At 43.1% G+C, this 27,827-nt stretch overlaps 1 long non-coding RNA gene across 1 annotated transcript in view; it reads left to right on the top strand.

Moving 5' to 3' along the window:
- LOC129481792 (uncharacterized) overlaps positions 1-27,827 on the top strand; it is a 229,261-nt gene that overhangs the window by 117,353 nt on the left and 84,081 nt on the right. Inside the window, exon 2 of the long non-coding RNA XR_008657509.2 lies at positions 25,085-25,235. This is a non-coding gene — a long non-coding RNA (uncharacterized lncRNA). The remainder of the gene's footprint in view (positions 1-25,084; positions 25,236-27,827) is intronic.

The following is a 27,827-nucleotide window of genomic DNA, read 5'->3' as shown; positions in this document are numbered from 1 at the left end:
ATACAGCCATTGCAAATGGGAGAAATTGGCTGAAACAAAGGGGCTATAGGCCCCATGCAAGTCCGAAATCCAGTGGGGCAGTCACATCTTAAAGCTCCAAAATGATCTCCTTTGACTCCATGTCTCACATACAGGTCAATCTGATGCAAGAGATGGGCTCCCACAGCCTTGGACAGCTCCACTTCTGTGGCTTTGCAGGGTATAACCCCCCTCCTGGCTGCTATCATAAGCTGATGGTGAGTGTCTGTGGCTTTTCCAGGCACTGGGTACAAGCTGTCAGTGGATCTACTGTTCTGGGGTCTGAAGGATGGTGGCCCTCTTCTCACAGCTCCACTAGGTGGTGCCCCAGTAAGGACTCTGTGTGGGGGCTCCTACCCCACATTTCCCTTCTGCACTGCCCTAGCAGAGGTTCTCCTTAAGGGCCCCACTCCTGCAGCAAACTTTTGCCTGGACATCCAGGCATTTCCGTACATCTTCTAAAATCTAGGCGGAGGTTCCCAAACCTCAATTCTTGACTTCTGTGCACTCTGCACTCACAGACTCAATACCACATGGAAGCTGCCAAGGCTTGGGGCTTCCACCGTCTGAAGCAACAGCCCGAGCTATACCTTGGCCCCTTTTAGTCATGGCTGGAGTGGCTGGGATGCAGGGCACCAAGTTTTTAGGCTGCACACAGCAGAGGAACCCTGGGCCTGGCCCACGAAACCATTCTTCCTCCTAAACCTTTGAGCCTGTGATAAGAGGGGCTGCTATAAGGTCTCTGACATGCCCTGGAGACATTTTCCCCATTATCTTGGTGATTAAAATTCAGCTCCTTGTTACTTATGCAAATTTCTGCAGCTCGCTTGAATTTCTCCTCAGAAAACGGGGTTTTCTTTTCTATTGCATTGTCAGGCTGATAATTTTCCAAACTTTTATGTTCTGCTTCCCTTTTAAAATGGAATGCCTTTAACAGCACCCAAGTCACCTGTTGAATGCTTTGCTGCTTAGAAATTTCTTCCACCAGATACCCTAAATCATCGCTCTCAAGGTCAAAGTTCCACAAATCTTTAGGGCAGGGGCAAAATGCCTCCAGTCTCTTTGCTAACACATAACAAGAGTCACCTTTGCTTCAGTTCCCAACAAGTTCCTTATTTCCATCTGATACCACCTCAGCCTGGACCTTATTGTTCATATCACTATCAGCATTTTTGTCAAAGCCATTCAGTAAGTCTCTAGGAAGTTCCAAACTATCCCACATTTTCCTGTCTTCTTCCGAGCCCTCCAAACTGTTCCAATCTCTGCCTGTTACCCAGTTCCAAAGTCACTTCCACAGTTTTGGGTATATTTTCAGCAACACACCACTCTACTGGTACCAATTTACTGTATTAGCCCGTTTTCACACTGCTAATAAAGACATACCCAGCAGGGCGCGGTGGGTCACACCTGTATCCCAGCACTTTGGGAGGCCGACACAGGCAGATCACAAGGTCAGGAGATCAAGACCATCCTGGCTAACATGGTGAAACCCCATCTCGACTAAAAAAAAAAAACAAAAAATTAGCTGGGTGTGGTGGTGGGCGCCTGTAGCCCCAGCTACAGCAGTGAGCTGAGATCACGCCACTGCACTCTAGCTTGGGCAACAGAGTGAGACTCTGTCTCAAAAAAAAAAAAAAAAAAAAAAAAAAAAGACATACCCAAGACTGGGCAATTTACAAAAGAAAGAGGTTTAATGGATTTACAGTTCCATGTGGCTGGGGAAGCCTCACAATCATGGTAGAAGGCAAGGAGGATCAAATCATGTCTTACATGGATGGCAGCAGGCAAAGAGAAAGGGCTTGCATAAGGGAACTCCTCTTTTTAAAACCATCCAATCTCGTGGATTCACTATCATGAGAACAGCATGGGAAAGACTTGCCCCCTATGATTCAATTACTTCCCACTGGGTCCTTCCCACAACACGTGGGAATTCAAAATGAGATTTGGGTGGGGACACAGCCAAACCATATCAGAAGGCACCTATATAATGATAAGGGAGTCAATTCAGCCAGAGGATATAGAAATTTTAAATATATATGCACCCAACACTGGATCACCCAGATACATAAAGCAAATACTATTAGAGCTAAAGAGAGAGATAGGCCCCAACACAATAATAGCTGGAGACTTCAACACCCCACTTTCTGTACTGGACAGATCTTCCAAACAGAAAATCAACAAGGGAACATTGGACTTAATCTGCACTATAGACCCAATGAATCTAACAGATATTTATAGAATATTTCACCCGATGGCTGCAGAATACAAATTCTTTTCCTCAGCACATGGATCATTCCTCAGCAGATGGATCATTTTCATGGATCATTTGTTTTGTGACCATATGTTAGGTCACAGAACAAATCCTAAAACATTGAAAAATTGGAATAATATCAAGCATCTTCTCTGACCACAATGGAATAAAACTAGAAATAAATAATAGGAATTTTGGAAACTATACAAATACATATAGATTAAACAATATACTTCTGAATGACCAGTGGGTCAGTGGAGAAATTAAGAAGGAAATTGAAAAATTTCTTGAAACAAATGACAATGGAAACACAACATACCAAAACCTATGGGATACAGCAAAAGCAGTACTAAGAGGGAATTTTATAGCTGTAAGCACCTACATCAAAAAAGGACAAAAACAAATCTCCTGTTGAAATTTATTTGCCATTGTAATAGTATTAAGAGGTGGGACCCTTGAGAGGTGATTAGGCAATGAGGGCTGTACCCTCATTAGTGGGATTAGTGTCATTATAGAAGTTTGAATTTGGCACCCTTTTGCTTCTTTACCCTTCTGCCTTCTACCATGAGATAATATAGCAAGACACTTAGAAGATGCCAGTGCCTTGATATTGGATTTCCCAGCCTCCAGAACTCTGAGCCAATAAATTTCTATTCTTTATAAATTACCCAGTCTATGGTACGTTGTTATAGCAGCACAAATGGACTAAGACAATGTGTAAATATAGAAGAAAGAACCGTCTTGGGGTGGGAGTAAAAAAGGGAGGAAAGGGGAGAAGATGGGCCATGTCTTTTACATGATGAGTTTAAGTTGCTTGTAGGATGAACAAGTGTGGATCCAGGATGTAGTTGGATATCAAAGCTCAGAAGAATGATCTGAGCTAGAAATATAGATTTTAGAATTATTAACAAATAAAAATTTAATCAAAGACAGAGATTGGAGCAGGAATACTTCCAGAGAGAGGGTAAATAATCAGAAAAGTAGGAAGCTTAGTGTGTGAAATAAATCATTTTAAGATGAGATGAAGAGAGGGGTGCCATTTTCAAACTGAAGAAGTATCCAGGAAGGAAAGGAGAAAATGAGAAGAGAGAGTGTGACAGAGGCCAAAGGACAAGAGCATCAAAGGATGGTGCTCAGGGTTCAAGAAGGATATGGAATGAAAATGTCTCCTGGACTTGACATCAAACAAGTGTCAAGACAATTGACTTGATGACTGTTGCTTATATTAGGTAGAATAGCTTCATTACTGCTCCAGAGAGAGATTCTTACTTGATCCTTAATTTGCATTCAAACAAATAATTTTTATTTCAGTAAATATTTCTTGAATGCCTAGTCTGTCCTAGGCACTGGGGCTCCAAAGTATACAACTCTGGCCTTAAGGAATTTACTGCTTCTCAATAAGCTTTTCCAGGGCAGGAATGTACTCTTCTGTCTTCTGAACTGTCCAAAGGACTGGCCAAGAACAGGTGCACAGATGCAGGCACTTGGGATGCAAATACCAATTTATTGTATGAACTGATTCTCTGATCTTCTAGGGTATTCTGTCTGTTGGGTGAGACACAAATAATTAAACTGTACTGCTAAATTTTAAGTACCCTAATAGAAGTTTTGAGAACTTCTCTTGTCATGTGAGAATATGGAGAATGTCATATGGAGAACATTCATTGAGCTTCCAGTATATACCAACATAAACTAACAGTATGACTTATATATTGTGCTTCTGCTTTGGGGAATCAGCTCCAGCTTGTGAGTATAGGCTATTGGGATATAGGGCATAACCATGTGGGAGTAGACTGGCTTCTCATGGCTGCTGTCTAGTTAGGGTGTGGGAGTACATTCCTTTAACATCCTTTGAGTTTTAGGAAAAAAACACTTTACAGAGTGAGATGGGTTGAGGGTGGTTATCATGGATAGGTGGCACTGTGCAGTATGAAGTCCAAATGCAGCTGGTAAGTTTCCATTGCCTCACTGCTACATTTCGAAGTTAACCCCCTCTTTGGGAAACAGACTTGACTTTGCTTAAAGTGAAGCTGGAGGAGATAGACTTTGTCAGGACCTAACTAGTAGGCAAAGTGTGCAGACTCCAAGTTCTAGAAAGCAGGTGTTGGTGTGAAGTGGCAGAGGAGGTGCAGAATCTCACTGAATAGCTTTGGCTGTTTGCACCAGGTTTAGATTTACAAGTGTTTTTCCATTAGAGGGCATCTGGAGGAGAATCCTACTGTGTGAAAGTCACTCTAAATATTTCAGAATGAGCAGCCTGTGACTGGCCTGGGAAGCCACACTTGCTCTTTGGCAAGTTTGGAGGTTGTTCCTGAGCCCTTTTTGCTGGAATGGGATGGCTGGCTATGAAGCCCATAGTCATTTCTGCCAGGTACAAAAACACTACATCTTAGGGTTGGAATAGCAGCATATGAGTATCCTTATACACAATCACACTGTTTCTTTGAAGGGGAAGTCATTCAATGTATGCCAAAACACAAATTTGGAAGGCGATTTGATCTAACACATAGAATGTTTACAAAATTAATTCCATATATCTGGAGATCAAAGATGCATATAATGCTCTACTCTCAAGGAAAACATAGCTGGGTCATGGAGATGATATGTAAAATAAGTAAGTCTAGTCCAATGAGTACATAAGATTTTTTTTGTTGTTGTTTGTTTTTTTTTGGAGACAGAATCTCACTCTGTCACCCAGGCTGGAGTGCAGTGGCACAATCTCGGCTCACTGCAACCTCCGCCTCCTGGGTTCAAGCAATTCTCGTGCCTCAGCCTCCCAAGTAGCTGGGATTACAAGTGTGTGCCACTACTCCTGGCTAATTTTTTGTATTTTTAGTAGAGACAGGGTTTCACCATGTTGCCCAGGCTGGTCTCGAACTCCTGAGTTCAGGCAATCCACCCACTTCAGCCTCCCAAAGTGCTAGGATTACAGTTGTTAGCCACCGCACCTGGCCCCAATAAGTACATAAGGTATTTTGGAAACCTAAGAGAGCAGTTGCTGCTTCTGTGGACTGTATTTGGGGAGGAGGCAGTCAGAGGGGGCACAGAGAGGAGGTGGCATCTCAGTGTTGGCCTTGAAGGATGAGCAAAGACTCACGGCAGGTGGCAGCACTGGAAAGAAGCACAGTAACAGAGGCACTGAAAACTGATGATGCAGCTGGGCGTTGTGGCTGACACCTGTAATCCCAGCACTTTGGGAGGCCGAAGCGGGTGGATCACGAGGTCAGGAGATCAAAACCATCCTGGCTAACACAGTGAAACCCCGTCTCTGCTAAAAATACAAAAAATTAGCTGGGCATGGTGGCGGATGCCTGTAGTCCCAGCTACTCGGGAGGCTGAGGCAGGAGAATGGTGTGAACCCCGGGGGGCGGGGCCTGCAGTGAGTGGAGATCGCGCCATTGCACTCCAGCCTGGGCGATAGAGAGAGACTCCATCTCAATTAATAACTGATGATGCCCAAAGAGGACTGAAGTAGGCATAAAAAGTCCTCCTCTCTGTAGGCAGATCGTCCATTGAGCGTTCAGCTCTTAGCAGAGAGGACCCCCTGGGAAGGGTGGCTCCTCTCCACAGGCAAAGTCATTTGAAAGTCTCTGCAAGTCTCTGAAGCTTTCAGCAGAGAGGGTAGCTCCTCTCTGCAGCTGGCCGTCCCATTGTCTCCAGCTGTCAGCAGGGAGGATACTCCACTCTGCAGCTGGTCGTCCTGTCCCGTAGTCTCTCTGCCTTCTTCATCCTCTGGCTGTCCTCTGGCTAAGCCCAGGGCTTTTATAGACCTCAGAGGGAAGGAAGTGCATACGGATTCGTCCATGGGTGGCCATAGGTGGGTTGGAAGAGGCACCAGGAGTCCCCACTCCGGTTAGCAGGACTGGTAGTCCAGCCCACAGCCTTCAGGCCCTCCCTGGCCTGAAAGTGGGGCCTTACTGGGGACCCCGCCCCCTTCCACCGGGACTCTGTCTGCCTCTGACTGCCATTTACGGCCCCGGGGCTTGGCCCCAGCCCGGCTCTGAGACTGGAGCAGGTGCTAGGAGCAGAGAGAGGCCAGGCAGTGGGAGCAGACACCCCTGAGCCTGCAGGGACTGGGAGGCGGGGAATCCCTCTTGGGGCACTGGAGGGTGCAGGCTGCAGAGACGCCCCAGTCCTGTGCCTGGGAGGATGGGTGCAGCTGCACCTGGGAGCTTCCACCTGGCCAGCTTGGAAGGGGCAGGGCTCCTGCTTGTCCCTGGCTCTGCCGGCTTCCTGGAGCTGGAGGCCCAGGTCTGCAGGCTGCAAGCGCTGCAGCTGCAGCTGCACCTGGGAGGGCAGATCCTGCCTGTTTCCAGCGCCCCCAAGAGCACAGGGAGGCTGGGATCCACAGCTGCAGGTTAGGCGGCTGCTAGCTGCTCCCTAGAGCAGGAGGCCTGGGTCTGCAGCTGAGGTTTGAGCAGCTGCAGTGGCGTGGGGAGCTCCCGTCCCAACTCAGAAGGGGCGGGGCTCCCACTGGCTCCAGGGAGTATGCAGCCCCAGCTGTGCCTCCCTGCTGCAGCTGGCGTGACGACAGCAGCCACTACCATCAATACCATTGGCCAAGTAGTATGGGGCAAAACCTGCCCTGTTAGTCCATGGACACCACATATTGAACCCAAGGTTGGCTCCAGCTCAACTGTGGTTACTTTAAGGAGGATTCTGGTCAATTAAATCCAACTTAAGAACTGTTTATTGAATCTACACTATGTGTGAGGCCCAAAGAAAATCGCAGCCTTCATTTCAGGACCAGCATGGAAATTGCTATGACTTTGTGTTTGTGTTGGGGCAGCCTTGAAAATTCTGCACGTGCTGTGTGCTGATATCCAACCCAGAATGATGCTTATCACAGTATGCTTTGTTTGTAGAAGCATATTATCGACACATCTTTAAATTTCTGTGAAGCTAATGTGGGTTAAATAACGACACCCTTTTCCAGGTGCCTGGCTCATCTCTGTGGTTTCCTTTAAGGAGGATCCTGAGGGGATTCTGTCCACACTGGGTGCTGTTCTGGCTGTTGTGAGTGGCACAAAGCATTCAGACAGAGTTGCTGGTGGGTCTCCTTCCACCTAAGAGTCACCGTCAAGCAGTTGCCCCCTGGCTAAACGTGCAGAGATCAATAGCATTTTGTCTGTTAAGGGTCAGAATTTGCTTCTATTTGTTTCTATCATGTTTATTTACCACTGTAGGAGCTCACCTATTTGTTTTTCTCTCAGCCAAATCTTGGTGCTGTTCTGCTTTTCTTGAGGACATAGCTTAGAACGCTAACTGGGTAGTATTAAAGCCAAGGACCATCAGGAACACACCTGGAGTAAAAACAAAAAATTCGGTTAATGGGGCTTGTGGTAGCAAGGAAGGACACACTAGAGATTAATTGTGGGGGTCCCCTTAGAGGATTCAGGCTTATGCCGGATGATTTTCACGAGGGGTTAGGAGAGCAGAGGCTGGTTTCGGGTTGTGTTATGTCAAGAGGGAGGGTCAACTCGGTGACCAGGTATCTTAATACATTTTATCAAAGAGGCTGATGGATTAAAGCTGGGCTAGGAGAAGTCACTTGTGTTAGTCAGAAGAGGGGATGTTTTGTGATTGTTGAGGTTGTGGAGTGGCCATGTCTCTGTCTTTTTCCAAACGTAGCAGCAGTGGCCTTGTCTGAGCATTGTTCAGATTCACTGTTTATGTTCAGTTGGGAACATCATTGTTTGGCTGCTGGCGGGGCCATTTTTAATGTTCTTAGTAGCTTCCTCATTTGTAAAATGAGAGGACTGCATAAGAACAGTGGTTTCAAACTGCTCCCCAAAGGCCTAGGAGTTTTGGGGGCCACTGTAGATACCACGGGGAGGCAGAGTGGTCAGGGCTTTTGGCCCTCTTGCCCCCCTCTCAACAGAGCAGGTATGCTTTTCCGGTTTTACATTTTGGGTTTCTGTGTTAAACCACATTTTGTTTATTTTTTTAACCTTTATTTTAGAATTGGGGTACATGTGCAGGTTTGTTACATGGGTATATTGTGTGATGCTGAGGTTTGGGATACAAACGAAACTGCCACCCAGATAGTGAGCATAGCACTCGATAGATAGGTTGTTTCCAACCCGTCCTCCCCTCTCTTGTATTCCCCAATGTCTATTGTTCCCACTTTTATGTCCATGTGTACCTGCTTATAAGTGAGAACATGTGGTATTTGGTTTTCTGTTTCCGTGTTAGTTTGGTTAGGATAATGGTTTCTAGCTGCGTCCATGTTGGGGCGAAGGACATGACTTCATTCTTTTTTATTGCTGTGTAATATTCCATGGTGTATATGTACCACATTTTCTTTATTCAGTCCACTACCATTGACGTGCATTTAGGTTGATTTCATGTCTTTGCCATTGTGAATAGTGCTGCAATGAACATACGGGTACTTTTCTTTTTTTGGTAGAACTATTTATTTTCCTTGGGGTGTATACCCACCTAGAAGGACATTGTTGCATTGCTATAAAGAAATACTGGCATGATGCCAGCATCTGCTCAGCTTCTGGGGAGGCCTCAGAGAGTTTTTACTCATAGCAGAAGGTGAAGTGGGAGCAGACACATCACATGCCAAGAGCAGGAGTGAGGGAGAGAGGAGGAAGTGCTATACCCTTTTAAACACCCAGATCTCTTGTGAACTCAGTGAATCACCAAGGGGATGGTGCTAAGGCATCCATATGAGGGATGCACCCCCATGACCCAATCACCTCCCACCAGGCCCCACCTCTAGTATTGGGGATCACATTTCAACATGAGATTTGGGTGGGAAAAATATCCAAACCGTATTAGCCCAATAGAGGGGTTGCTGGGTTGAATGGTAGTTCAACTCTCAGTTCTTTGAGAAATTTCCAAATTGCTCTCCACAGTGGCTGAACTAATCTTCATTCATATCAATACTGTATGTGTTCTCTTTTCTCCAAAGCCTTGTCAATATGTTATTTTTTGACTTTTTAACAAAAGCCATTCTGACTGGTGTAAGATGGTATCTCATTGTAAACCACATTTTCAACACACATTCTTTTGCCATAGAGGAGCTTAAAAATTGCTGAACTGGATAAGCTCTAGTTCTCTCTATTCCTTCCTGGCACAGGGAGGTAAAATAATTTGTCCCAAATGTATAGAGCTAATTAGGTTCAGTGGCTTAAGTTTGAACCTCAGCTTTGCCATCAGTTTCAGAATTTTGCTCATTTTATTTACTTTTTGCCACTGTGTCAGGATTCCAGCATGCAGTGTCTAAAGGGCTGATGGGACACACTGTAAATTCATTTGAATGAGGCTCCCAGAAGCCTCACGAAAAATATTTTATCTTAATAAGTGAGACTCATATAAGTTTAGCTTGACTGAGCAGGAGGACAAAAATGAGAAAAAACTAGCAATGGAACCCATTTTTACCATCCAGAAGGTGAGGTCTGGGGCATTATGGTCTTCATATTATTCCATGATTGATCAACTATGCGGTAGGGACAAGATGGCACAGATTAAACTAGGTTCTTGTTTAGTATACAATTCTTTTGGGGATAACTGTGCTTCCATTAATTTTATGAGACTTATCCTTGTATGTTTGTATCACTAGCTATTTGCTTATTAGATGTTTGTTTTCCATTTTGTCTCCACTGTGGCAATGTGGGTGCTGGAATTCTCCCTTTCTCCTAGAGGTACAGTCTCAGCACATGTTGACTCTGTGCATCTGTTTAGCTGTTTGGGGTCCATAAGTTTTGTGGTTATAATTTATGTGTCTATAATAATTACTAATCAGAATAGCAATTGATTCAATGCTCAAATCTTAATTTAGACTTTGAGTTGACAGTGATGTGCTAGAATTTACAGTAATGATGTTGAGTGATTCTGCTTTGTCTGGGGATTTAATAGTTGCTATTACCTCCACATGGCACCCTTTGTTCCTTCAGCTATGAGATGCCAGAGCTTTGAATGACTGTATGAACTCAAGGGAACAAGGGATACTATTAAGACTAGAGAGAACTCTGCCCCTAGAATTAATTCTTTGGGTTTTTGATTGAACCAATTTACCAGAAGGAAGCATCACATGTAAACAGATCAGGAGAAGGTTGCTCAGTAAACTGAGCAAGGAAAATTGGACATTATTAAGCTGTGTTTCTCAATGAGGCATTTGGAGAATCGCTTTGTGAACAATAGATGTTAGTCTACATCAAACTACAGCAAACCATGGCATATGTTCTGAATCTATCTTCCTGCCAGTTTTGTATGTCCCCTGGGCTAAGAATGGTGTTTAGATTTTTAAATCATTGAAAAAAAAATCAAAAGAAGAAGAATATTTCATGAGATGTGAAAATTATGCAAAATCCAAATTTCAATGTCCATAAAAAAGTTTTATTAGAACATAGCCACATTCTTTCATTTCCATATTGTCTGTGGCTGTTTTGTGTTATAATGGTAGAACTGAGTAGTTAAAAAAGAAACCTAATAAACCGCAAAGGTTAAAATGTTTACCCTCTGGCCCTTTATGGAACTGGTTAGCCAACCCTTGGTCTGTATGATAGTGTTGCACAAGGAAAAAGTCAAGAACCTCTGCTCTTGGCTGGGCACAGGCCTGTAATCCCAGCACTTTGGGAAGCCGAGGTGGGTGGATCACCTGAGGTCAGGAGACCAGCCTGGCCAACATGGCAAAACCCCATCTGTACTAAAAATACAAAAATGAGCCAGGTGTGATGGTGCATGCCTGTAATCCCAGCTACTTGGGAGGCTGAGGCAGGGGAATCATTTGAACCGGGAGGTGGAGGTTGATATTGCGCCACTGCACTCCAGCCTGGGTGACAGATTGAGACTCCATCTCAAAAAAAAAAAAAAAAAAAGGAACCTCTGCTCTTAATAAATAATCTCATTCAATTATGATTGCTTGCTAGTGAATACTTATTCACTTATTCTAATAATTTTCTCAGGGCTAGTATTTTGGAATCAGCATATTTTGTCTTATAGATAGGTCCAGGGTGGGCCTTAATCTTCTTTCCTTCCACTTATTTTTTGTTTAGAGGCACACTTTCCAATTATGGCATTGGTGGTTATTATTTGTGTGAAAAATGTTATATTCCATATCGCAGTTATTCATTTTTCTTCTAGTGGATGTTTTGCACATACCAAGGTTTATGTGTGTTAACGTAGCTCTTAGGTACCAGGGAAGTGAGGGTATTTAGGCTTAAAGGTATTGGTGTTCAAGGAAGGAATGCTCAAAAGAAAGACTGAACACAAGAATGCAGAGTTCTAAGGGGCCGGAGAAAGGAGACAGATGTCGTAATAGAGTCACGGTGATAATTTGTTGGCAACTGCAGATCAGAAAAATGCTGCTATTGAGATTTCAGGGAACTGCTTAGGTTGCAGTTTACATTGCAATGGGGATGGAAGCTGAAGTAACTGGGCAAAAATTGCCTTATTTTTTTCCACTTTCCAGATCAGTGAAAGATAAAATGATTTAATCTTTGATTCAGGGTAGACACAGAGAAGGTAATCTGAGTTCTGGAAGAGTAAGGCTAACATGTGCATGCAGTCTGTTACAAGCTACCAACTAAATTTCCACATGAGAACTCCTCCCAGGACAAAGAATTGTAGGTTGAGGGGCATATATTGCATTGGTAGGCTCATTGCATCTGTTTTCTCAATCATGCTTGTTACTTACCGTGGAATACGGATTGTTATGGTGATTTGAGGACGGAAGCCATCTGCCCTGCAGAATCTTGGGAAACTTTATGGACCCCGTAATGTTGGCAACAAGAAAGGAGCAGAGGATGTGGCATCTGAAGACCAGCTCAAAAGAGTAAACTTTTGCCAAGGCTTATGCACATTCCACTCCCCTCTTCATGGCATTCTTTCAGAGCATCCTCCTAGTTTCACGCTTTTGTGTCCTCTCTAAAAATCCCATGGAGTAACAGACTTCTGCCCAGTAAGCCTGATGACCAGTGTACTGACACCAATTCCATGAGTACCACCATCTTAAGCCTACCCCAGTGTTTCAGCTTTGAACCTCTGGTTGGCAGAGTGACTACAGCATCCTCTATGTCACCAACTTCGTAGCAAGTAGGCTCTATATTTTCAGTACAATGCCAAGGAACTTATTAGAATTTGCCTGTCCACTTAGGGGGAATATAGAGTTTCACACTCTCCAGTTCACCTTCACAGAAGAGTAGATTTAATAATAAAAAAAAAAAACATGGTGAGACTCTCTGCCACACTGTCTTCTGGTGATATATGCTAATCATAGGCATGAAGACATTGTGACCTGTTTTGTAAGTTTAGTTAGTTTCCTGATCTCCCAGCCATTAACAAGGCTTTCTTGTTACTAGAAATTTTGAAGAAAAACATTAAAAATTAAATCATAGAAATAGAAGATAATATAGGTCAATACAGCATGTCCCTGAATAGTCATTTTGTTATAATGCTGATGAGATAAAAAATCAACTCCTGGCTGCAGCCATTATCTGTGTGGAGTTTGCACATTCTCCCCATGTCTGCTGGATTTTTCTCCAGGTAGTTCAGTTTCCCCCCACATTCCAAAGATGTGAATATTAGGTTAATTGGCACATCTATGTTGTCCCAGTCTGAGCGATTGTGGCTGTGTGTGAGTGCACCCTATGAGGGAATGGCGTCCTGTCCAGGGTAGGTTCCTGCCTTGAATCCTGGGCTCTTGGGATAGGCTCCAGCCACTCAAAACCCTGATAAGTGGGTAAATCATTACCTTACTTTTTTTAAATTTTTTTTTGTATGTATGTATGTATGTATGTATGTACGTATTTATTTATTTATTAATTTTGAGACGGAGTCTCGCTCTGTCGCCAGGCTGGAGTGCAGTGGCGCGATCTTGGCTCACTGCAACCTCCCCCTCCTGGGTTCAAGTGATTCTCCTGCCTCAGCCTCCCGAGTAGCTGGGACTACAGGCATGTGCCACCACACCTGGCTAATTTTTGTACTTTTTAGCAGAGACAGGGTTTCACCATGTTGGCCAGAATAGTCTCGATCTCTTGACCTTGTGATCCGCCCGCCTTGGCCTCCCAAAGTGCTGGGATTACAGGCGTGAGCTACCATGCCCAGCCCTTACTTTTTTTTTTTTAATAATCTTTCTTAAATATATGTATAGCTCACATTTCTTTCTTTCTTTCTTTTCCTTTCCTTCCCTTCTCTTCCCTTCCTTCCTTCCTTCTCTTTTTTTTTTTTTTTTTTTTTTTTCAGAGTCTTGCTCTGTCACCTAGGCTGGAGTGCAGTGGCGCGATCTCGGCTCACTGCAAGCTCTGCCTCTCCGGTTCACGCCATTCTCCTGCCTCAGCCTCCTGAGTAGCTGGGACTACAGGCGCCGGCCACCATGCCTGGCTGACTTTTTGTATTTTTAGTAGAGACAGGGTTTTACCGTGTTAGCTAGGATAGTCTTGATCTTCTGACCTTGTGATCCACCCACCTCGGCCTCCCAAAGTGCTGGGATTACAGGCGAGCTCACATTTATTTCAATGTTTAATATTAGAAGCGTTTTGAGTCTTAAGAAGTTTGATGATGTTTTCGTGACCAGAAATATACCATAGGAACTGAACTTTTGTTTATATCAATTAGCCTATGGTAAAATTGGGTTTGACATACATTGTGCCACTTAAAGTCAGTTTCCAAGAACCTATCAAGGGCTGTTAAGTGAGGACTTACTGTATTTGTCTTATCACAGAGTAGGGAAGGACTTTCTAAGCATGAATGCAAAGACAGAAACCATAAAAAAATCTGAACACTTGTTCTAAAACAGAGTTTCTCAATTATTCCTATTTTGGGCTAAATCATTCTTTGTTGTGGGGGCCTGAGCATTGTAGAATGCTTAGCATCATTCCTGGTACCTGCTTCTTAGATGTTAATGGCAGCCCCCCAGTGATGACAATCAAAAATGTTTCCAGATGTTGTTAAAGTTTCCCTAGGGGGCAATATCGCCACTGGCTGGGAACCACTGTTCTAGAATGATTGTTAGGGGGCAATATCGCCACTGGCTGGGAACCACTGTTCTAGAATGATTGTTTTGTATGCAAGGGGGAAATAAAAAGCCATCTCAAATTCAAGTTGTGGGCTTGAATCATATACTTACATGGGGCCTCATCTTGGAAATATAAAATTCCAAGGAACCAAAGCAGATAAAGGGCCCACTTTGGTTTCTGTGTCTACCTGATAGGGTTTGTGGGCTTTCTCTCAGGGCAGCACTGCCTCTACCCTCACATTTATCCTTTATCCTCTCTGTGGTCGCTTGTTTCCTCTGTTTGTTTCTGATCATGACTCCCTCTGCTTGCACATTCCTTTGGCTTGCCAACCCTTCTTCATGGAATCTATTACTTTCAGATCTGGCCCTACTGCTAGCTGTGAGAGACAGAAATTTGTCTCCATGTATAATCACATCTCTGCTATTATGTTGGGCTGTGCGATAGGCATAGGCTGCAGGTCACGCAATGGAGAAGCTGTATGCGGGCCAAGTGCATGCCCGTCATCCACCAGTTGTGACCCGTAAGGAAGGGGTGTCATTGGTGTAAAGCACCAGTGCTTGGCAGCAGGAGCCATTGACTGCAGATTCACTTAGAAGAAAGTGGGGACAGGTGGGTGCTGACTGAGCTCTCTAAACCAAAGAAAAAAATCTAAAAGTTCCATCTATCCGGAAGCAATTCCCATAAGCATAACTAATCTAAATGAAATAAACTGGGTAGAAGATTCAACATGCAGCATGGGATTAATATAAAAGTGATTTTACAAATCAGTATATAAAATGGTGAATATCTCAAGAAGACAATGTACCAAGGGCAGGAAGGAGCAAAGCCACAAAACAAGAATTACAGTGGCCACAAATATTGGAATAAATACTCAGACGCACGAAATATAAAAGAAGCGCAAATTATTATAAAGCAAATATAAAATTTTGCCTTTCACATTGGTGAAACATTAAAAAATAGTAATTGTTCATTCATTCTTAGTGAGAGACTAGCAAAATTCTCATTCTGGTACCAAAAGGAAAATTTCTGATATTATTAAAAATCAGGTCAGCAAGCTTTTGGGTGTAATCTGGCAATAGAGATGAAAGCACCAAAAATGTTCATACCTTTTGAGTCAATACTTCCCTCTAGAAATTTACTCTAAATAAATATTCAGAGCTGTGAGTAAAGAATTATATATGAAGATGAAATATTCATCAATGGATGTTTTATTCTAACAAAATATTGGAATTAACTTAAATATCCAAAAGGGGATTGATTAAAGGTGTTTTAAAAACATATTTAATGGCATAGGAAAGGTTCAGAATATTATGTTTAGTGAAATTAACAGGTTACAAAGCTATTTCTAGTATAATTTAAATTTTGCGTGTATTTACAGAGATACACACACAAAATTAAAATTAGGAAGAAATATATCAAGTATTTAATAGTGTTATCTAAAGTTGGTTGTAGGCCGGGCGCGGTGGCTCACGCTTGTAATCCCAGCACTTTGGGAGGCCAAGGCGGGCGGATCACAGGGTCAGGAGATCGAGACCACGGTGAAACCCCGTCTCTACTAAAAATACAAAAATAATTAGCCAGGCGTGGTGGCGGGCGCCTGTAGTCCCAGCTACTCGGAGAGGCTGAGGCAGGAGAATGGCGTGAACCCAGGAGGCGGAGCTTGCAGTGAGCCAAGATTGCGCCACTGCACTCCAGCCTGGGCGACAGAGCGAGACTCCATCTCAAAAAAAAAAAAATAAAATAAAGTTGGTTGTATGACTGATTTTTATCTTCTTTTAACTTTTATGTTTTCTCTAAACTTTCTACAAGAGTCCATTACTTATAAATATATATTTAATTTTTATTAAATTTTTTTTTTTGGGGACGAAGCCTTGCTGTGTCTCCCAGGCCATAGTACAATGGCGCCATCTCAGCTCACTGCAACCTCTGCCTCCCACGTTCAAGTGATTCTTCAGCTTCAGCCTCCCAAATAGCTGGAATAATAGGTGTGTGCCACCATACCTAGCTAATTTTTGTATTTTTTAGTAGAAACGGGGTTTCACCATGTTGGCCAGGTTGGTGTCAAAACTCCTGACCTCAGGTGACCTGCCTTGGCCTCCTGAAGTGCTGAGATTACAGGCATGAGCCACTGCACCTGGCCTATAAATATGTATTTTAAAAAGTTTAGGCCAGGCGCGGTGGCTCACGCCTGTAATCCCAGCACTTTGGGAGGCCGAGGCAGGCGGATCACCTGATGTCTGGAGTTCGAGACCAGCCTGGCCAACATGGTGAAACCGCGTCTCTACTAAAAATACAAAAATTAGCCGGGCGTGGTGGCAAGCGCCTGTAATCCTAGCTACTCGGGAGGCTGAGGCGGGAGAATTGCTTGAACCCGGGAGGCACAGGTTGCAATGAGCCGAGATTGCACCATTGCACTCCAGCCTGGGGGACAAGAGTGAGACTTTGTCTCTAAAAAAAAAAAAAAAAAAGTTTAAAAGATGCACTCTTCACAAAGAATAAGTTTTAAAATGGCTTATAGGCTATCTTCTGAGAAGCCCCCCCAAAGTGAGAATTTATTATTGTCCAGGGCCCAGCCTTTCAGACTGAGAATCCCATTTTTTTTTCCCAGCTCACTAAATGCAGTAAAATTTATCAGGGGGCAGACTCACATTTAACCAAGCTTATAGAGACTTATGTATAAAACCAGAACACCAGTAAATTGATTTGCAATAAGAAATAGAACTGTAGAAAGAGCCAAACACTTGTGTTGTCTGTAGCTTATTGTGTGGAAAACTACATTATAAATAATACTGTCTTTTGAGTAGGGAATCAGAATTAAGAGTGTTAATTATAAGACTTTAATGTTTCATTGCATCAAGTTTTAATTGCATGAGGCAGTTTGGTCCATAGTAGGAGATGACATGCCACCAGGCCTAGATAAGTAGAGTCTTACCATCTGAACTGAGACTGAAGAGGTATTGCCAAAGTTTGCCTTGAAATATATTTTTTAAACTTTCATTGACTTTGTGATGGTCACCTTTCTTTGTGTGCAGTGTCTCAGGTAAAGTTCCTATTGGCATACACACACACACCTCTACACATTCTAAAGTAAATCGTATTATCAATTTATTTAATAAAGGATACAAAAATTAGCTAGAAGGAGAGTCAGGCCACACAGAGTCAGAGCATACACTCTGTTTCTCAACCCAGCTTCCCCAGACCTTGCAACACGCAGTGGGAGGATGTGTGGCTAGCAGTGATGTTGTCCACCTAAAGTGGGTCTTCCCAGATCTGAGAGGCAAAATTTTCAGTTGCAACACTGTCCTCTTTATACTTGAGGCTTATATATATCATACGTGTGTGTGTGTATGATGGGGAAAAAAAACACAAATGAAGCTAACTGTCTGTTTTCTTCTACTGTACTCAATACTCAACACAATACAGAACACTCTGGTCACCAAAATGTGTGTGTGTGTGTGTGTGTTTTCCCCCAATATCCTGACCAGTTCTCCAGCAGACACCAACTGGATGTCCTGTAATTCAATTCAGTTCTGACACTATCTACCCGGAGTTAAAAGTCAGATCCCACAGGTTAAGGGCTCAGTCCCACAAGACTGTGCCCCATTTCAGATGCCAGTCACAAGCCCAGACCTTTGGTAATTCTGACCAATTGGCTATAAACTGGGGGAGGGATCTTAGAACCCTCTCTTTGGGATTGATCATTTGGCTCAATGGCTCACAGAACTCTGGGAAACATGTACATTTACTGGCTTATTACTTAATCAAGGATATGATAAGGGATGGGTAAGAGGCACACAGGACGAGGTTTGGAAGGGTCCTGAGCACAGCAAATTTCCTCCCTGTGGCGTTGGGATGCACCACCCACCCAGCACATGGATGCCTTCTTATTTACAAGCCCAGAGGATCTCTGAACCCCATGCTTCAGGATTTCTTTGCGATATGGACAGGAGGCAGGGAAATATTGGGTAGAAGAGGGTGGTTCCCTGCGAAAGGCCCCACCCTCAAGTCTGGAAACTGCAGCCCTAGGTGAAAACAGTTATCCCTGTTTTCCTGCCCAAATGTTGCCTTTTTTGGCCCTCCCTGCCCCCCATCCTGTGCTCATATAAATCCCAGACCTCAGCTGGCAAAGGAACAAGCAGCTGAACGTTGAGAGGAGAAGAAGCAACTGAGCATCTGAGACTAGGGAGAGACACAACTTAACCTCAGATGGCATGACTTCAGAGAGGAGCCTGGCCGGAGATGGCTGGGCTTCAGGGAAAGACCACTTTCTTCCCACACAATCCCCTTCACAGCCCACCTTCTGCTAAGAGCCACTTCCACCACTTAATAACATCCTCCACATTCATCACCTTTCAAACTGTTCATGTGACCTGATTCTTCCTGGATCCTGAACAAGAGCCTGAGTACCAAGAAGGCAGGGTGTAAAAGGCTGTCGCACTCACTCTCCACTGAGCTGGTTCACACTTAGCCATCTGTGGATGGCAACTGCTAAAAGAGCATTAATTGTAACACACCCCTACATGCTGCTTTGGGGCCGGAGCCCAAAAGTGCTTGCCCAGCCTCGGCACCCGCTCACCTGCCTGCTTCCACTCCCACAAGGGGTTTGAGCGGGGCGGCAGCCGAGTAAGTGAGCCACACTCCTGTCACAAGTCCCGTAAAGGGGTCAAGGGAACTCTCCCGTCTCATTTGGAGGCTTCATCATGTAGGCAGGATTGATGATTAATTCATTGTTCAGCTTCTCTCCCCTTTCTAGAGGACTGGGAGTGGGGCTGAAAGCTCCAAGCTTCTAAACATGGCTTGGTTATTCTGGTGATCAGCCCCCGTCCAGGACTCCACCGAGAGAGTCACCTCATTAGAACAAAACATGCTCCTGTCTCCTAGTAAATTCCAAGGGGTTAGGAGCATTATGTCAGGAACCTGGGTCAAAGACCAAACGTTAGAACAAAAGATGCATCTTGCACCCCTATCACTCAGCAAATTACAAAGGTTTAGGAGCTCCATTTTGGAAACTGGGGATGAAAGCCAAAATACACATTTCTTACTATGCATCACAATGTCATAATATATAAACATAAGTATGTATGTTTATGTCTCACCATGTTTGATGTGTAGCATTTAAGGGCATATTTATGAACACAAGGCTGTCCTGGTCCTTTACCTAGATGCACTGCTAGCAAGGCCATTCCTCATGGGAAGACAATGCAGGTTGTGCGCAGGTATCCTGACTCCAGCTTTCCAGTGCTGCAGTTGTCAAATTCTCCTGATTGGTCAGTAAACACTGTGAAATGGGATTAAAAGTTAACCAGTCAGCTGTGCCTCTGCTGTTCCATTCCCTGCCTCATTAAATAGGTTTCCGGGTTTGTCCAGATTTCTCCCCTCCCTGCCCTGTGAGTGGTAACCTGAGTTCACAGTCCAGCTTATTGTGGATTTATCACGTAAAATCTGGAGAAAAGAGAAGGAGGGAAAGGATAAGAGGTGCAGGGCTCTAGGCTTGGGAGTGGAGTTTTGTAGAGAATTTCAAAAAAAAGGGGATAAAGGCAACTGGGGTGTGAAGGGAAGTGGAAGAGAGAAACAAGCCACCTCTATGTATTCAATAAATACAGATAAAACACTTGAGTTTTTCCAAAAGTACTTCTTTTGTCTGCTGCATTTTTTGGAGATGATCCTGTTCTGAGACTAGACTGTATGAATTATTGTTTTATTTGTATGTATATTTTATTAATTTCTGGTTTATGAATATATGTGTAGATGATAAACAGGACAAAATGGTATATCCTGAAAAGTAAGCCTCCCTCCCATCTCTGACCATGAGTTGCCCAGTTCTCTTTCCCTGATGCAACCATGTCATCAGTTTCTTGTGTATGCTTCCAGTAATAGTTGATATGTAGAAAACGTGTATATAAGTAATTCCTAGCCTTAAAAAAAGGGTAGGATATTATATCCATGGTTCAGAAGCTTGCTTTTAAAATTTATAAAGCATACCTGAAAATCTTCTATAGTAATATATAGTTTATATACAATATATAAAAATTTGCATCATTAAAAATGTTAATCATACCTTTATAAGCATCACAGATGTGTGAATGAAAAAGTGCTGTGTGGTTATTGTAAGCAGTAGCCACATTTTAATGCAGTGTGTCGTCTGAGATTGCTGCCTAGTGGTTCCCATCCGCCTACTTGCTGTTCTGGGCTCCTCACCGTGTTTCCGCACCTTGTAGGTAGATGCAATCCAGTGGGTAGGCAAATGTAGTGAGAGGAGTGAGCGATCTGAGCTCTGTCAGGCAGAATGGAATGTTCTGAGAAAAGAAAGAAGAGAAAGAAAGAAAAGAAAAGAAGGAAGGAAGGAGGAAAGAGGGAAAGAGGAAAGAAAGAGAAAAAAGGAAGGAAGGAAGAAATAAAAGAAAGAGAAAGAAAGAAAGAGAGGAAAGAAAGAGAAAGAAAAGAAAGAAAGACCACTGTCCCAGAAGTCTTCACTGATTGCAAGTTTGGCGAATTTTTAGCCAAATATCACTTAAGTCTGAGCCCAGAGTTTCTGGATTACAAAAAGCTTTTCCTCATGAAGGCACATAGTATACTGCAAGTTTCGAGTATTATCTCAGTAACCCTCAGAATAGCAATTTTACTTTCAAGTAAAATTTTTTTTTTTTTTTTTTGAGACGGAGTCTTGCTCTGTCTCCCAGGCTGGAGTGCATTGGCGGGATCTCGGCTCACTGCAAGCTCCGCCTCCCGGGTTCACGCCATTCTCCTGCCTCAGCCTCTCCGAGTAGCTGGGACTACAGGTGCCCACCACCATGCCCGGCTCATTTTTTGTATTGTTAGTAGAGATGGGGTTTCACGGTGTTAGCCAGGATGGTCTTGATCTCCTAACCTTGTGATCTGCCCATCTCGGCCTCCCAAAGTGCTGGGATTACAGGCATTCGAGTACCCTATCTTGAACTCATTTGTATAACATACACATAATGGAAGGCTAAAAAAGCTATTTTTCATAATCTCTGGGGTAAAGTGAAATAGTTTTCTCAAGTGTGTCTAAATGACCATGGAGACAAAACTCTGTTATCACTGTTTCCAATCTCCTCTCTGGACACTGCCCTTTACATAATGGTTATTCGAACCTCAAGCCTAGGACACCCACATAACAAAACCCAGCCATGTTCCTTTTAATATCTGTGGTAGAACTTTGGCATTCATTTTTTCAATTATAGTTGGGGAAAAAAAAGAAAATTACAAGACCAGAGAGATGAAAGAGATTCCCCGTAAGACACTTTTATTTATTTATTCAGCCTCTTCTCATCTCCTTTCTCCATCTAGATCTCCCTCCTTACTACCACTTCAGCTGAGAAAGTAATTATAGACAACACCAAAGAGCATATAAACACTTCCAAAGCCAATTCCTGTTATGAATGAGCCTTTAGGAAGTAAAGAGCTTTGCAGCAGTTAAAAACAATCTCTGAACCTGGCTGGGATGGATGTCAGGACTAAGGATTTGATCCATAAAAAGTTCCTAAACAGCTCCACAGAGATTGTAACCATATGTTTACAATGTTAAAATGCATATTTGAATTGAGACAAATCTGGCATCCAATGCATATGCCATTGATGCAAATAAAGCATTTTCTCATGAATACAATTTACTTAAATGAGGAAGCGAGTTAGATGTGGTGGGGTCTCAATGTTTCATTTTAGCAAATTGCCTTGAAGTGATACTATGATTTTAAAATTCGCTAGTGTGTCATTCTGCACCAGGTATCCACAGGCAGGCTGTCTCAATGACTGTCAGTACAAGGAGGACCTCCCTCCTTAGGCGTGACTGTACTTTGATTCTTCTGATTACAAGGAGATGTGCATTTTAAGACATCTAGAATCAGAGTAGCCAAAGGATTTTATTTAGGTTTTGTTTCCTATCAAATACTAGTCACATTATCTTCAGACATTATCTGTTTTGTCAGATAATTCCTTATACAGCGAGTTCCTCTGAATTCGGAACATGGCTCAAGCATTTCTGGGATTTTGAGCTGGCTTGCATATTGGCATCTACTCTGGGGATTTTGTCTGTAGCCCATTGTGGAGACCCAGCCTTTGTGGGGGCTGTCCGATGGTTATGCTGGCAGAAAGCGGAGTAACATTCTGACCCTGTTTAATACCCTCCTTAGGCTTTTCATCTATTCAATCATAACTTTCCTCTGCCTTATGTAGGATACCAAGGAGTAGGTTTTTCCCTCTAGTTTTTAGATTCATTTCTACCCATCCAGGTAAGTATCAAGCAAGAAGAATTTCTTTTTTTTTTAATGTAATTTCTTTAATGTTTATTCTTCTATTACAAAGTTTGAGGAACTATAAGAATCACATTTTGATCATTTCTTTTCGATACTATTTATTTTTTATCTGAGACCATTTAGTTTAATCATTTGCCTAAATCAAAATGTACAGGATAGGTCATTAGGTCTGCTCGTTATTCCATTAATCATCATTTTATTTTATTTTTTATTTTTTTTCTTGCTATGTCATTTATTTGCTATGTAACCTCAGTCACATGTGTTTTTTTATTTTTTTATTATTATTATACTTTAAGTTTTAGGGTACATGTGCACAATGTGCAGGTTTGTTACATGTGTATACATGTGCCATGTTGGTGTGCTGCACCCATTAACTCGTCATTTACATTAGGTATATCTCCTAATGCTATCCCTCCCCCTCCACCCCACCCCACAACAGTCCCCGGTGTGTGATGTTCCCCTTCCTGTGTCCATGAGTTCTCATTGTTCAGTTCCCACCTATGAGTGAGAACATGCGGTGTTTGGTTTTTTGTCCTAAGTAAGAAGAATTTCTAACCCAAATACATCCAGTGGGAAATCTCAAAATTTTAATAGTTTCTTTTCCTAGAACAGGCATGTTTGCATGTTTTATATCTTTGTGTATTTTGAAGATGTACAGCAATCTTAGTAGTACTGTACTTTAAAACAGGAGTCCTACCTGCTCTGTGAGAAGGAAACACCAATATAAGATGAGGCCAAGGACATAGACCTCTATTTAGTAAAGTATCCCCAGGCTCTTCTCATACAAAAGTAGATTCTTCGGCATTTCACCCAGTAATCATGGGAAGCAAGAAAGGCTTCAGAGATGAATTGAACTGAGTACACAGCAGGCATTCCTGGTCTGATTCATAGGGACTTATTTTTGCTGGATACAGTGGTATATTTCAACATGTGTATTGATAGAAAATTTGGGTATAGTAAGGCCAACAGATCAAGAGTCAATTGCCATTGAAAAGATAGTTTATTGCTGGGCACGGTGGCTCATGCCTATAATCCCAGCACTTTGGGAGGTTGAGGTGGGTGGATCATATGAGGTCAGGAGTTCAAGACCAGCCTGCCAACATGACAAAAACCCATCTCTACTGAAAATACAAAAAATTAGCCAGGCATGGTGGCGGGTGCCTGTAATTCCAGCTACTCGGAAGGCTGAGGTAGGAGAATCACTTGAGCTGGGGAGGCAGAGTTTGCAGTGAGCTGACATCATGCCATTGCACTCCAGCTGGGGCAACAAGAGCGAGACATCATCTCAAAAAAAAAAAAAAAAAAGAAAAGATAGTTTATCACTTGCAGTTCCCAAGAGGAGGGAACATGCCACACCATGGTGGGGGGCCTCATGGGGAAGCCCTGAGATGAATCAGGAGGCAGAGGAAGAGGGGGGAACGGTGGACAAGGGCCTTTGTTGTTTTCCTTGGGAAAAGCTTGTGTGAGGCAAGGTGAACTGACTTAGGATTGGCTAGTTTAATAATTTCAATGGGCTCTGAGGGATAGAGGCTATCCCTACCTGTCTGGTATTTGGCCATAGGGTAATTAGGGCAGGGGTGTAGTAGCTTGGAGTGTGAGAGCCCAGTAAGAGGTGGTTTGGGGCTGTGAGCTCTGGGTTGGTTGTTTTTTATTTGAAAAGCATAACCTGGGAGGGGGACTTCTTCAGGTAAAGGGGGACTTCTTCAGGTAAAGTCAGTTGACAAGAGAGGCAGGAGGACAAGGCAACGTGGCTCAGACATATTATTGGGTTGTCTAGAATGAGGTGTGTTTGACATATGCATGTAGGACAGATATGAAAATATCAAGTTTACAGAAGTTAGGCACGTGGTTAATACAAGTGGCTGAAAGCCAAGATTCTAGAATCAAACTGCTTGATTTCTTAATATGTAATAATGGCCTGGTGCGGTGGCTCATGCCTGTAATCCCAGCACTTTGGGAGGTCAAGGCAGGCAGATTGCCTGAGCTCAGGAGTTCAAGACCAGCCTGGGCAACGTGGTGAAACCCCATCTCTACTAAAATACAAAAAATTAGCCAGGCTTGGTGGTGTGCACCTGTAGTCCCAGCTACTCAGGAGGCTGAGGGAGGAGAATTGCTTGAACCCAGGAGGAGGAGATTGCAGTGAGCCAAGATCACACCACTGTACTCCAGCATGACAACTGAGTAAGATTCCGTCTCCAAAAAAAAAAAAAAAACAGTAACATCCCCACCTGCCATATGACGGGCCTGAGAAGGGTATTAAACGGCACATTTTATAACCCATTTATACCTTATAATAACTCAAGGGCACAGGTACTATTATCAGTCTCATTTTACATATGGGATAAGTGAGGCCCAGAGAGGTTAATATATGAATGTGCTTAGAACGGTGCCTGAGATCTAATAAATGCCAAATAAGTGTTTGCTACTGTTACTCTATTATCATTATTGGCATTTTTCAGGGATCCAAGCCAGTCATGGTTAACCTGCTCACACACACCTGATGGGTAAAGCTTGTGCCTCTGCAATTTGAATGATTTGGATTACAGAGTCAAGTTCATGTTCTTTTTTGGCAGGGGGATGCCCAACTATACAACAAAGAGTTGCCAAACATTCCTCTGGAGCAAATAAATGGTGTGATGGATGGAACTAACTGGATCACCAACCTGTGAGAGATGGCTGGTTCACTGGCCTTGGCCTCCTCAGGCCATGACATTAATTCACTGGGTAAGGCTCTGGTGGCCCACCCAGGGATTCTTCCTTTGCTGCTTCCAAGTGAGAAGCTCTTCCCTCCGGCCTTGGCCTGGAAACTGAACTGACTTTCCTTTGAGCTCCTCCATCCTCCAAAGTCAAGTCTTAAGAAAACAACATATTCCCCATGCAGGCTTTTAGAGTACAACAAAACCTGCTAAAATGTGGTCTTGAGGATGTCATGAATGGAACAAGGTGGACATCTCTCATGGTGTGCTGAAAGACAAGTAGTGCACAGACGCAAGTGTGAATTAGGCAAACACAGTATCAAAATGTGGAATTTAGGACCCAAATCTCAGTTCTGATTGCTTGACCTAGCGTATCCTTGGCCTTTTGTCCTTATTTGGCTCTCCAGGAAGTCTTAGAAGTGTTCTGAAATGCTGCTTCTCTTTGTTTCAGTTGAGTCACATGGACAATCTTTGACTACTCAGGAAGCACAGCCTTTCTGAACAACAACCTCTGATAACTTAATAACTTTTTTCTCCTCTAACCATCCTCTTTGTTACCATTGCTGTTTGGGAATGAAAGATACTTTTAGGTTTCCTGGGCATGCTGCTTGCTTATCTAACCCAACATGTACATATTAACCCAACTACATAGCCCACTGACTTCGCACTTCAATATTGTTCAGCTGATAGTTGGGTTCAGTGGGTGGAGGAAATGGGTAAAAGGATATCATTTTCAGCAGGAACAACTGAAGCAGTTTGGATGGCTTGTATTTCTGTGTTCAAACAGTATAGGCTAAACCCTCCTCTGCACAAGCTCACAGATAACAGGGTGAGTGACCCTGAGGGGACTGCTCTAGGATAACAATGTTTCGCTGACCTGATTACAAGGAATTCTTGACAATGAATAATCAGGACAATTGAAGCTGTTTCCAGCAACTACTAATGTAGTAATCACTCTTCCCGATGAAAGTACCAAATTGTTCTGCAAACCGGTGAGCTGAGCTCTGTGGAAACATCACGTATCTTTGAGAGGTGTAACTTCAGAGCAGCTGGTAACACCCCTAGTTTTATTTCCTCCACAGCAATGTTTTAAACAAAGGTGTCCTGGCTTCTAGTTCCTGTGGAGGAGTTCTTCACCCTAGTTCTTCAGAAGGCATAAAAAGAAGCAATGAGCCAAAAACAAACCCCAAAACCTCTCTTTAAAAAGAGCAAAAAAGATCTTTGTACCTAGCCTATGAAATTATTCTTGACTTAGGGAGGCCATTAGTTCTGGGACTCAATGTGTGAAGATGGCTTAGAACATAGAAAAAAATGCCTTTCTTGTGTTGCTACAATATTAACATTTGCAACCCCTTGGCAATCTTTTTTAAGATTCACAAGCCTGGATTGAAGTCCAAGTTCTACTCTAGCTAGCTGGGCGAACTTTAGCAAACCACTGATTTTCCTTGGAGGTCTAATTCCTTCATCAAGCATTCATTTAACTTAAACACTTTTTAAAAAATAAAATTGAAACCAGCTCAATTGTCCCATAGAACTGTTGTTTCTGGTTTTTTTGGAATAAACATAGAAATTGACAACCCCCACCCCCGTCGTAAAACTTGAGAAAGTTGTATTTGTCTTATCTGAGTTCTTTTCTCAGGAAACCAATCATCAGGCCTCCCAGATAGTATCAAGGAACTGAAACTCACCAGATGACCACATCCAGACAACCGGAAGCCAAAGCCCTCATTGCTCATGATTTCCTTACTCCTCCCTAATTCCTGTTTACCTGCATGCAGTTACAGTTCTTCCCTGCTATATAAACACCCAGTTTTAGTCAGTCAGGGAGATGGATTTGAGACTGATATCCTATTCTACTCAGCTGTAGCACCCAGATAAATCCTTCTTCCATGGCAATACTCATTGTCTCAGTGATTGGCCTTCTGTGTGCTGAGCAACAGGACCTAGGTTTTGTGATTACCTCTGTACTTCCAAGTTGGGAGTCAAAGCACAAAAAAGAGTTTGCTTTACATTTTTTGTAGTCTTATAGTGTCCAGAGTTTGTTCCTTCTGGTGGGTTCGTGGTTTCGCTGACTTCAAGAATGAAGCCATGGACCTTTGCGGAGAGTGTTACAGCTCTTAAAGGTGGCACAGACCCAAAGAGTAAGCAGCAGCAAGATTTATTGTGAAGAGCAAAAGAACAAAGCTGCCACAGTGTGGAAGGGGATCCAAGCGGGTTGCCACTGCTGGCTGGGGTGGCCAGCTTTTATTCCCTCATTCGTCCCCACCCATGTCCTGCTGATTGGTCCATTTTATGGAGTGCTGATTGGTCCATTTTACAGAGTGATGATTGGTCCATTTTACAAACCTCTAGCTAGCTACAGAGGGTGCATTTTTACAGAGCACTGATTGGTGCATTTTACAAACGTCTAGCTAGGTGGAGAGTGCAGATTGGTGTGTTTTTACAGAGCACTGATTGGTGCATTTTACAAACCTCTTGTAAGACGGAAAAGTTCTCTGAGTCCCCACTCGACCCAGGAAGTCCAGCTGGCTTCACCTCTCATTATTATGATGAAAACGAAAAAGCTTATGAATATACCATCTTGATGGTTTATAGTCATTTAATACAGTCCCAAATTGGC

This window comes from Symphalangus syndactylus, chromosome 5 (genome assembly GCF_028878055.3).
Source record: "Symphalangus syndactylus isolate Jambi chromosome 5, NHGRI_mSymSyn1-v2.1_pri, whole genome shotgun sequence".
NCBI lineage: Eukaryota > Metazoa > Chordata > Mammalia > Primates > Hylobatidae > Symphalangus > Symphalangus syndactylus.
The sequence above is the reverse complement of the archived record's forward strand: the minus strand, read 5'-3'. Positions and strand labels throughout refer to the sequence as shown.